Source organism: Melitaea cinxia, chromosome 28, assembly GCF_905220565.1.
Source record: "Melitaea cinxia chromosome 28, ilMelCinx1.1, whole genome shotgun sequence".
NCBI lineage: Eukaryota > Metazoa > Arthropoda > Insecta > Lepidoptera > Nymphalidae > Melitaea > Melitaea cinxia.
Window position 1 is genome coordinate 7,941,346 of NC_059421.1, and position 13,535 is coordinate 7,954,880.

At 33.9% G+C, this 13,535-nt stretch overlaps 1 protein-coding gene across 1 annotated transcript in view; it reads right to left on the reverse strand.

Moving 5' to 3' along the window:
• The window catches only part of LOC123667467, a 61,897-nt gene that overhangs the window by 4,649 nt on the left and 43,713 nt on the right, over positions 1–13,535 (reverse strand). The gene's annotated exons all lie outside the window — the stretch shown is intronic.

The following is a 13,535-nucleotide window of genomic DNA, read 5'->3' on the forward strand; positions in this document are numbered from 1 at the left end:
TTGAAGTGGCAGTGGGCTGGTCAACTGTTTTGCAGGACCGATGGCTGTTGGAGCAGACGCAGAAGAAAAAAGTTATAATACTAATTAAATTATTAACTTCATTCATTCGTGTTCGTAATATCCGTTTTGTCTATTAAATAAAAATATTATATAAACAAATACATAAAATTGGAGTGTCTGTTTGTAATATTAAAATAACCGCTTTTTACTAAATGCATATGGATGTATACACGGTACGTATACCAAAAAATTGTAAAAAATAGCATTTTTTACAATTTTTGGCTGTCTATCTGTTCGTCTGCCTGTTTCTTCCGGCTAATCTCTGAAACGGTTGGACCTATTTTGACGGGACTTTCACTAGCAGATAGCTGATGTAATAAGGAGTAACTAAGGCTACTTTTATTTTTATTTTTTATAACTGTAAACTGAACAATAATTATTTTGTTGAATTCCACGCAGACGAAGTCGCAGGCACAGTTAATGTCAATAATAAAATACCAAATCCACAAATAGAAACAACTTCCTACAAACACGTTAAAATTACGCACATCAATTCAATTCCTTTCAAATTCTCCCATGAATTCAAAATAATAAAAAAAAGAGATTGTTGCGAAATTAATTGATAGTATTACCGAATAATTTTTCACTCTGAGATCATTATAAATGAATAGTTGTTTGTTACGTCATAGCGCCGAAACCATAATAATTGTATAACTAATAATTCCCACGTTTTAACGTGTTATTTTTTTTCAATTGCTTATGCAAAATATACGTAGGTACAACGGACTAGATTTTTCGTATCATTTCACCAGCAGTAAATTTTCGATTATAATCGGGATTTAAAAACGAAAATTGGGATGGGTCCCGAAAAATAGAAGTGTTGATGACGGCCGTAAAACCTTTAAAACGAATAACAGGTGAAGATCGTGAAGAAACTGCATGTCTTGGAAAAATAATGTTATATCTACGTATATTTGCGAATAGGACATCTAATATATAAAATTCTCGTGGCACAGTGTTAGGGGACAAACTCCTCCGAAACGGCTTGACCGTTTTTCATAAGATATGTTGTGCATATTTGGTAGAATCGGTCGTAAGCTATTTTTTAAAGCCCTAAGTTATCAGGGTCGTATATATAAATAATATATATAGTAAAACGTTTGCCGGGTCAGCTAGTATGTATATACATTTATTTAAATCATTAAAAAAATGAACAACTTCAATTTATAGGGAATATCTTAATAAGATTTATTGTGTAAAAAATATAAAAAATAACAACTTTCGATCTAACTTTTCTGTCAGAAAACTACACAAATAAAAATAAATAGTAATTAATAAAAAGCCGTTAGACAATCAATTGATTTTAAATTCAAATAATTATCTGTCGGAAGACGATATTTGTTGATATTACCGTAAACGTTTAAATTACGAAAAACTTACTTTAAAAAACTACTACTAATTTCTAAATTGTGAGTAAAGTGCAAAAAAAGCAGACTGAACTCATTCCTGCCAATTTTTTTTTACTTTCTGTCAATTATATCGTTTTTTTTTTTTTAATTTACACAATAATGAACACAAAAAAAGAATTATTTAATTTGGTGCATTTGTTCTGAAATTATGCGCGTATTATAGTGATTTGAAACTCGTAGGAACTAACGTGTATCGCATACCGCGAAAGTAAAAGTGGTGCGGTGAGAAAAAAAAATGCATCGAAAGTGGTCGCCGTTGCCCTTTAAGCTTAGAGCACATTACTTTTTTATTTTATTTATCGGGTATTATTTTTTATGGAAAATTTTGAGTCATTTTTAATCTATTTGACAATATCGCGAACTTCGGCTAGTATGATCTTTTTAAATCGTTTTTCAATTTTTTTTCTTTTTCTGTAATGGAAAAGTATTTTCAAATATGTATTTTATCTCTAAAAGTTTCGATCCAGCCTGTAACATGCCACAGGGATTAGGCTTCTTTCTCCATGTAGGAGAAGGATTGGTGCCTAATCTATCATGCTACTCCACTATCGCTATCAAATATTTATGATAACAACCGGGACCGACAGATTAACGTGCTCTCCGAGGCACGGTGGGGCAACATATAATAACAGACACCCAAATCAGAAAGAAATATTTGTACTAATACAAATATCCGTCCAGAGCGGGAATCGAACCCGCAAGCCGTCGGTATTTTAGCGGTTGTTTAACATTTTAGTGTATTTATATCAGGAAATACTGATAAGGTTCGATATACCTAATCTTTAATTTTTTTTGCGTTAGAGAGAGAACATCGTGATTTGGTTTCTAAAAGAAGAGCAGTAAATTAGGCGCCTAATTAATATGTCGAACCGAAATTTAAAGCAAGTAAATGAGGTTTGTATTAAACATTTCGTTTAAAACGTATGCGTACGTCAACTTTTTGTATTTTGTTCATAATAATTCAACCTTTTATCAAATTATATTTAGCAAAGTATTTGTATTTAATATGGCTTTAAATGTTTAAAACATGTAATGGCCCGCCCTGTAATGCGCGATGTAATAACTTCACATGTGGCTTTCGAGATAAGTTTCGTTAGCGGCTACTGACTGCTCGCTATATTAGTAGACTTATAGAACGTTCTGGTTTAATCACCGGTTTCAATAAACTACGAGTGTTAATGTCCTAAGGTGATGTGCAAGTTTATGCTTATCAATAAGTTTTTTTTTTGCAAATTATGTTACAAAAATTTAGTTACTAGTAGTAGTACTTAGTTGAAAAGCTTTACTCTAGGAGAATGTCACCTGATCTATGTTTGTATGGATCATACAGATGTTCATCGGGGTCTGGATGTTTTTGTATGTGATGTATTTTAGGAACTCCGACAACAGGATTGTAATGATGGCTGTTATGAAAAAATTAAAAAAAATATAATTACAATTTATTTTGAGATTATTTTATAGTGAAATGTGTTTCTTTTTTATCGAAAGCTGGTGCTTGTTCCATTTAAATTTATTCGAAATCTGACGACTACTTTTGAGTTATCTTTAATCTTTGCTCGCAAAGTAAAAAAAAAACGATTTGAATTTATATCCACAAGATAAAGGTAGATAAAAAAATAGTCAAGTAAATACGCATTAATAGTGCTACCTCAAAAATTACTACATGACAAGTAACAACTTTCGATTAAAAAAAGAAACATCAAAATCGCTTCACCCAGTTAAAATGTATATATATGAGGTAGCACAAATAAAATATACAGTCGAATTGGGAACCTCCTACTTTATTGAAGTCGGCCGAAAATAAAAGGATGGATAAAATGGCTTTCAAAGTTCCTATACCTACTCTTATTATTATATATAACAAGTTCGCGAGACTCGCTCCGCACCGGAACTCTATTACAATGCAGTACCGCTACGTTCTAGTATAACCGGTACTGCGGCGAATATCGTAAGCCCTAAGTACCGGAACTTAGCATTACATTCTTTAACTATAGCTGTTATTTCATATTTCAAATTTCAATGATCTTGGCGCAGCAAAAAAGTTTATAAAGCAGCTTACTCAGAAAGCTGTATTTCATGCAGAATATTACGTAATTATGTACATATTAAGACAGTTTTTTTTACAAGAGTATCAGCAGAGTTTCTTGCCTATTCTCTGCAGAAACTACATTCCGAATCGGTGGTAGGTTCTTTCAATCATAATCAATCATTTAATTTGGAAGATGACGATTAGAATGTGCTTTTGAAGCTTTTTAAATAATGAGAATAAAGTTATTTTTGATTATTTGGGATTTGATTGAGTTATTGTTTTTAATTGAAGGCTACGTAATTAATCTATTCGTCTTAATACAAGTTTATAAAATTATAAATTAGTTGTTTTTTTCATTTTTTTATTTTTTATATCTTTTTTCTTTCTTTTCGATTTCGAAATATAGTACATTATAATAATAATCTACTCCTTAAAATTATCAGTTGGTATGTCATTAATTTAAAAGACTGTACTGTGTGGCTACGGTAATAAAGAATATAGCCACCCCCTCTGTTCCCGTGGGCGTCATAAGGGGCGACTAAGGGATAACACAGTTCCGCTATCACCTTGGAACTTAAAAAGCCGACCGGTGGCGGGATAACCATCCAACTGCTTGAAATACACAGGCCGAAGACGGACAGCAGCGTCTTCGGTGCGACAAAGCCAGCCCTGCGGTCACTAACCCGCCTGCCCAGCGTGGTTACTATGGGCAAAACACATGAGTTCACGCCATTTTTGGCGTAAACTTGTGGAGGCCTATGTCCAGCAGTGGACTGTATAGGCTGTAATGATGTAATGATGAAGTTTAAAAGAAAATATTTTTTTAATGTTGTTACGCTTCAGCCTGTAAATCCCACTACTGGGCATAGGCCTCTTTCCCCATGTAGGAAAGGGATCAGAGCTTAATCCACCGCGCTGCTCCAATGCGGGTTGGCGGATATATACTATGAGTAACGATCGCTATCAGGTGTACATGATAACAACCGGGACCGACGGCTTAACGTGCTCTTCGAGGCACGGTGGGGAGACCCACAAGGACTGCACAAACACCCAGACCACGGCAAACACCTGTATGGCCAATACAAATGTTTGTCATGTGCGGGGATCGAACCCGCAACCGCCAGCGCAACAGGTACAATCCATGGCTGTAACCGTTGCGCCAACGCGGCGTCTTCGTTTTTTAATGTTGACAGTATTGTAACAGCTTGTTAATAGGGCCCTATTGCCATAAGCCTCTTTTCGTGTAAAGAGACTTTTTTAGCTTACTTATGAATGTAATTTATGATACAGAGGTTCTTATCTTTTCAAATGTCTGTAAGTATATTGAAATAAAAATGACTATTAATCAATATTCATACAAAAAACTTGATAATATGGTGTAAAATATTTAACGGGTGAAAATAAGCTGTCATGATTGTTATCTGAGGAACAAAGGGGCGAAGACTTAACTATAGGTCGGTGGCTCTCATTGTTCGCCATCTTATTACATGCCGTAGAAACTTGTTCCATAGCCTGATTTTGCTTAATACTATATTTAAACTAGCTGTGCCTCGCGATTTCACACGCGTTAATTTGTGGAGAAAAATAGCCTACAGTCTTCTTCGGTGAATGGGCTATCCAGGACAAAAACAATTTTTCAATTCGATCCAGTAGTTTTTGAGATAAGCGTGTCCTTTATAATATTAGTATTGATAACGGTAAACGCAACGTAATTATAATCAAATAAAATTAAATATTTACGAGAAAAACAAAATGGAAAAAACGAACCAAAAAATAATTTTGACTTTAGTATAGATTTTGTAGAAGACCATTTTTTTAAAACTCGGCTTTGCATGGAATTGGATGTGTTACAGTTTTATATCTATACATATAAAAATCTCGTGTCACGATGTTTCCGATACTATTATAACTGAGGTAGGGCACAGCAGTAGGTACATTACCTGCCCAAAATGTGGAGCGGCCCGACTGGGGTAGTACCTCGACTTTACAGAAGACCACAGTTAAATAATACCGTTTTCAAGCAGTCTTGTGTTCCTGTTGATGAATAAGGTGACCAGAGCTCCTGGGTATTGAGGATAGGATCGGCAACGCGCTTGCGATGCTTCTGGTGTTGCAGACGTCTATAAGCTACGGTAATCGCTTACCATCGTGTGAGTCGTATGCTTGCTTGCCGTATTAGTTGTATATAAAAAATTACTTACTACTAGGCCGGGTTCAATGGAATATTCAGATATGTAACTTTGTTTAACTTAAAATAATTATTATATTCACAAAAATAATAATAATAAGGCGATACGAAATTCGCCTGGTCAGCTAGCATATACGTATAATTATTTACATATTTATTGATACGAAATACGGCACAGAAATATGTTAAAAATAAAAAACAAATAAATATTTACAAGTTCACAACATCGCAATCTAACTTGCGCGGATTACGGGTAAGACGTTCATGTCGCCATTGTACGCCGGAAGTCCCTTTCACCGCCTGTTGCGTAACAAACAAACATCATGTACCTACATGTTTTTGCATATACGCAATACGAAAGGTCAAGTGTATTGTAAAACTAAAATGAAAGTTTACAAAGGCTTTTTTAACTAACCTACCACCTTTGTCGTAACTTTTGGACCTAGTTTTGCTCGCTTACCTTCTGTTTCCGTGGGATACTTGGGACTATATATTATACTAATAATTGATTTAAATAAAACTTAATAAATAAATGAAAATATTTATTGAAAACAAGACATTTACAATTATTGCAATATCCGGAGAACCCAACACTAGGGCAAGCCTGTCCAGGGTACCGTTACAATAACAAATCACTGTTGTAAACTTACATCAATAAACTTACTAAAATTTATATGTATTTAAAAGGTAAAATGACGTGATGACATTGTGGCGATGGCAACTAACTATTTCAGTAAAGGTCGATTCAGAGTTAAGGTAAAATGTTTGCCTATTTCTCGTTTGTTTATGCTGTTTTTCTCGACCCCGTCACAGGAATCTCACATTACTAACGGTTGAGTGTACTGATGATCTTATACGTGTTTATGATAATTATTTTTAAATATAATCAAATAGGCTTCAAAAACATATTCTTAACGTCATCTTACAAATTAAATTTTTTATTATCATTAAAAGTGAAGTTACCGACGATTCGGAATACAGATTAATTAAGTTCAACTGCCTCTGGGAAGAAAATAAGTACATCACATAAAAAACAAAGATTTAGAACATTATTGTATGGCCTTGCACATTTCATGTCGTACGCGGGAATCGAACCCCCGATTATCAGCGAAATTATCAACTTCTCTGCACTAATCCATCGCTTCGATCGGTTCTTTTTAAAAAAAAAAAAATTATACAAAAAGGTTAGCCGTTGCACCGAAAGTAATCTAATATTTACTAATACATACCTAAAAAAATACGTTATTTTTACCCTTTTCCCTTAATTTATGGAGTAAATAAAAATTGCCCGGGCGCTGAATGAACGGTAATCAAGCCCGTAATCTCTGTTGTTAGGCGCTGTACGCATTATTATACTGCATGCCCTACTACAATACCGAATACCGATTGTCTGAAATGTGTTGAGGTTGCCATACTTTAAATTTAATAATTTTCTACCATAACTGAACTGGTTTGAATCCGAACTAAAACACGTTCTATTAAAGGTACGTTACGTAAAATAACATCGAAGTAAAAGTTACGATAATAATCGCCTAGTAAATCTATAATTGTTTAATTTTTCTAACTTGTAACACTTCGCGGGCTTTCACTATTTACTATTAATTTTTTATATAACTATTTTAAACAAAAGTTCTTTTGCGTTAAATGTTCGAATGAATACATTTGGGTTCGGAACAATATATTTATGTACATGGTCTTATTTTTATTATTAATTATTAATTATTTATTAATTAGCAGAACCGACAAGCTAATAGCTAAAGTAAATTTTTACGTTTTTTTTTTTTTTTTTTTTTAATTATCTTGGCAATTCCCTTAATTTATCATTCCATAAGAATATTCTAAATAGTATTAGAAAACTTGTAACATCGATTTCGGTCGGAAGTGAAGATACTCGTATTTAAACATTTTTTTGCAATAATATTCTCACATCTAAGTAGCGTATACACATCGCTGTCCCCGGGCAATAAAGCGGTAATATCAAAAATCAAATTTTACAGGAGAAATAAAAGAAGCTAATTTGTTTATAGTGCAGTGTACAGTGATCCAAAACAGACGTTCAAAATGTCAAATGAAAGCTATTTTTTTTACCAACTTAAGCTTTTAAAAATAATTTTTTTAAAACAAATCGTATAATTTTTTAATGAAATAATTAAAAAAATGTATAATACAATTCATAGATGATACTATTTTAATTGCAAGATCATTAACAATTACTGTAAAGATGTTCACCGGTTTTTTGTGGTATTTTTCTTAGAGTAATGCAATAATACATAGCTTAATCGTAAGAGAATTATCCATGCAATAAAACGGTTATTGTCATTTATTCTAACGAAATATTAATAAAAAAAACTGAAAAAAATAAGAGTGATAGATTGATACTCAGAGAAGCCAAAAATTAAATAACATTAAAAAGGGTGTAACTGGCGTATACCGCTTTATTGCCCGGGGCCAGCGACATTGTTCCTCGCTTGTACATACTGATATAATGGTTAAATGGCGAGGTTGGATGTATCGTAAGTTCGACTTCCGCTCGATGTAGATATTGTATAAACTGTTTGTCCTTGCGGAGCCCCCATCATATCTAGGAGGACATGAAAGCTCCGGTCCCAGTTGTCATCATTGCCCATGTGGGCTTAGCGTTCCTCAGAGGGCACGAAACCAATCGATTTCTACCCTAGCATTTGACAGCGATTGGTACACATATTTGGAAAACTGTCCGGAACCCAGAAACCCGCAGCAGTGTGGTAAATTCAGCTCTTCTCTTCTCCTTGGTAAAAAAGAGGGCAAACTCTATGTTATAACAATTGTATCTGTTGCAAATCAACGGTCAGTTACAATATTCTATCTATCTCTGAATTTGCTTACTAGAGATAGAATTTTGATCTAAGCTCCATAAAATTGTGTCAAAAATCTAGCGGCCGTAAAAATAGCATCTGTATTCTGTATGCAGATATATGTTTATGCGTACTAGAATGTCTAATGAATGAATGAATAACTGTCAGAATTCTTTCATTTAACATAAAATATGTTTACGCTTCTTTAAGATAGAATAATTGTGTTTGTTTGCAAACGAAAAAAAAATCGACTTCAATTGCATAGACAAATTATACAACGTAAGTTGACGAAATGGTACTGACGACATGGTACCAACCCTGAGATATCTCCTTTCCAAGAAAAAAAAAGAATTATCAAAATCGGTTCATAAACGACGGAGTTATCCCCGAACATACATAAAAAATATTTATACGGTCGAATTGAGTAACCTCCTCCTTTTTTTGAAGTCGGTTAAAAAACACCGTGGCTCACGACTTCAATAAATAAGCTGTCATACTAAAAAAATAACATCAATAAAATACTTAAATTATTAGAACACATTGACGCATTTTGATGTACCTTTCACCGGTAGGAAGTTGGAAATACGAGTGACGCGGAATTTAGTACATAGTCGTTATGTATTGCGCAATCGAGCAATTATTATGAGACAATGCGGACTAATTCGTTACAAAATACTCATTCCGGTTCCAAGACGCATCATAACAAGTTACGTGGTAGTTTTTTGTTAAGTTTTTATTTGTAACGTTTAAAATTCCGCCCGTGTTTTGTATCCGTGCGAATTCATTCATATTTATGTTCGTCGCTAAGCATTGGCGTTTCGTGGTTTAATGTTTGATATACCACTAGCGGACCCGACAGATGCTGTGCTCGGCGGAATAGCAGCTACCAAATTATATCGTTGACATACCGACAGCAGCGCCACCTACCAGATTCAAATAACGGCAGATAAACTGTCACGCACTTTGGCGGTTTAAGAAATTGATAAGTATTTCGTCTAATTATAGGAATAATAAATTCTAAAATAAATTCTAAAACCTATTGAAATGAGTACACAGAATTTTAAACAAATCCCTTAAGCCATTACCACGAAGTTAATTTACAAACACACGTACAAAATAATTATATATATAAATATATTAAGATTATAATCCTAGTTAAATAGTCTTTATTATGGTACTAGCAGTTGCCCTCGGCTTTACTCGCGTCGACATTGATGATATTTACAAAGGGGGCCTTGAATAGTATGTAACCATTATATAGCAACGATTTAGGATTTCTTTGTACCTCTACATTTATGGTTAAACTTTTGTGCGCTAGAACTACCAGACTTCGACGTTCGCGCTCGATAACGTTTCATGGAACAGTCGTGTGAGAATCTGTCTTTTCTTGGGTCTATCAAGACATTTTTAGCTAATTTCAGTAATACGAACTAATCTCCTTTACCATGCAGAATTTCCGCAAACGCTATTATATTTACTTATTTATGTAATATGCAATCGAAAGCCAAATAATAAAGTGTCATACTTCTGAAATTTCTACTTGTGATACTTTGAGGCTTAAATATTATTTGAGACCGGACTAATTGTTAGTTAATTTATTTTTAATCAAAAACTGGTAGAAGAGATAGTATAGACGATTTTAAAAGTTATCGGCTGATATAGAAAAACCTCTTCATTAAATGGGCCATAAATTCATAAAGGGTGAGTTGAATAAAAAAGTTTACAGGAAACAAAATTAAAAAAGTGCAGTCTCCAAGATATCAGCCAAAAACCTTTTTTAATCGACTTCAAAAAAAGGAGGAAGGTACTCGATTCGACCGTATATATAATTATATATTATATATATGTATGTATGTTCAGAGATAACTCCGTCGTTTATGAACCAATTTTGATAATTCCTTTTTTGTTGGAAAGGACATATCCCTAGTTTGGTACCATGATAAGGAAACCAGGATCTGATGATGGGATCCCAGAGAAATCGAGAGAAACTCTCGAAAATCTGCATAACTTTTTAGTGAGTGTACCAGTGTGTACCGATATTTATGATTTTTAATTTAATCGAAAGCAGATGTTTATCATGTGGTCACATTTCAATTTAATCGCGATCTGATTACAACTTTTAGAGTAATCTTTGATAATGCATATTTACTTGACTATTTTTTCGTCTACCTACGTTGTATTACATGTCGATATAATTGAAGTCGGTTTTTCTTCGTTTGCCTGCAAATACAATTATTCAATATGGCACATGAAGCTCCATCTATCGGCATTTTTGTTATTATACTCAGGAAGTGATTATAAAGCTCATAAAAAAATTTGATCGGAAATTTAGCGCAAGGTTAAATTCTATTTTTACTGGCCTATAAAGGTCTATGCAATAAAAGACATACTTTCGTACATAATGTCAATGATTTGTTCTGATTATGTATTTATGATCAAAAGACTAAGGTCATTTTTGATATTTCTAATTCCCGAAATGACGGACTTCCATACAAATTTCATCCCTTATTTTACACATGTAAAGTTTCCATAAAAGTTAAAAGCCGTGTTTACTTCATCCTAATAAATCCCATAAATCCTGTTAAAAAAAATCTTAGCGGACGTTTACTAACATAAACTTCCCCTGTGTATGTAGCACTGTCACAAAACTCGATCTTAGTAGACGTCTACTAAATATTAAACATCTCTATGCTAAGCTTGTAGCACAAAAATATAGTATTTCATAAAAATCTTCGAGAGCCCTTAGAACTTTTTAGTGCAGTCCTGTTGCAAAATCCATTCTTGGATGACATCTACTAACTGTTAACTACCTCTCTGTCAAATTTTAAAGTGCAAAAGCACACAAACATTAAGGATATTTGTAAAAACTTGTGAGAGACCTTAGACCTCTTTGGTGCGGCCCTATCTCAAAATCTGTTATTGGTGGACTTTTACTAAATTTTAACTATTTTTCTTTTAAATTTCAAGTTTGTAGCTTAAGAAATGAAGAACTTCCATGCAAGTTTGTGAGAACCCTAAGACCCCACCTATGAAAGAAAAAAAATCGCCTTATTTGCCTCCTTTTTCACCAATCAGCTAGCTACAAATAAAAATACTTTTATCACTCCTTTTCATTTATATCAACCGATAAACAGCAATATATCACATATGAAAATATAACAACATTCAAACGACATGTTGAAAACCGGAAGTTGCATTCCGATTATTCTAAATATTAATATAAAAAAAAACAAGTATTTAATGGTCAAATCACGTTTTACTTTAAACATTAGCAAATTAACCATTAGTAATATTATGTAAGCCATAACTTTTTGCTATTAACACTAACCTCAAAAATTAATTACCCGATTTTTATGTAACGATGAAAAATTGTTTGAAAGGACGTACAACCTACTTAGTACGCAAAAACCGAGCCTACATCCGCTAGCTTATTTACGTAATGTTTTTAATAAATTTATTAAGTTGTTATGTAAAAATATTTTTTCCGTATTTACAAAACAAAAGCATCATAACTTCCTTTAATAGGGTGATCTTGGTCGTTTTATGTTGATGATTTTTGTTTTTATTGAGAAACGGCACAGCAGGATATCTCGTTTAAAATTTGGAACAGCCCGACTGGGGCAGCATCCAACCTTACTTGATCACATCTAAATAACATTGCTCTCAAGAATTATTTTATTTATGTATACGTAAGGTAGCCAGAGCTACTGAAGAGGGTTGGTAATGCGCTTGTAATCCCAGTTTTGAAGTCGACTATAAGCCAGGATATCCGCTTACCATCAGTACCATGTGCTTGTTTACGCTTCAGTCTGTAATATCCTACTACTGGGCATAGGCCTCTTTCCCCATGTAGGAAAGGGATCAGAGCTTAATCCACCACGCTGCTCCAATGGGGGTTGGCAGATACATTCCCTGCTATGAGTAACGATCGCTATCAGGTGTACATGATAACAACCGGGACCGACGGCTTAACGTGCTCTCCGAGGCACGGTGGGGAGACCCACAAGGACTGCACAAACACCCAGACCACGGCAAACACCTGTATGGCCAATACAAATTTTTGTCATGTGCGGGGATCGAACCCGCAACTACCAGCGCAACAGGTACTGTGCGTGTACTGGTACGGTATGACTGTGACCATTGCGCTAACGCGGCGTTCGATGTGCTTGTTTGCTATCTTTATAATTAAAAAAAAAGTGTTCGACGGTCATTCATCAGCTTTATCCACAGATATATAGATTGATTGATCGATTTTAGCTTGTAACATCCCACTGCTTGGCATGGGTTTCGTTCTCCGAATGAGAAAAGTGTCGAAGTTTAATTCACCACCCGTAGTCTTTATAATTATTTAAAGTGTATGTATATATATGACTATACTATAAGTAACGATAGTTGCCAGGTGTATATGATAACAACCGGGACCGGCACTCTCTCGGGACTCAACAAATATTTGTACATTTATAATTGTTTGCTGGCAAACGAAAAAAAAACCGCCTTCAATTACATCGACAAGTAATACATAGATAAAAATCGACTTTCGATTAAATTAAAAATCATCAAAATTGGTACACTCAGTAAAAAGTTATGCGGATTTTAGAGGGTTTCCCGATTTCTCTGGGATCCCATCATCAGATCCTGGTTTCCTTATCACGGTACCACACTTAGAATATCTCCTTTCCAACAAAAAAAGAATTCTCAAAATCAGTTCATAAACGACGGAGTTATCCCTGAACATACATAAAAAAGTATATATATATACGGTCGAATTGAGTAACCTCCTCTTTTTTTTTGAAGTCGGTTAAAAAAGGTTTTGGCGAATTTGTGGCCCATTTAATGAAGAGTTTTTTCTATCTCAGCCGATAACTTTTAACTTTTATGCCCCGAACATACATAATATATATATATGTTACCGGAAATGTATGTAATTCCTAAAATCGCACGGCAATGTGTAAAATAAAATATATACATATACATTGTCTAAACAGCAAATGTAAATATTTGAGATATCAATGTAT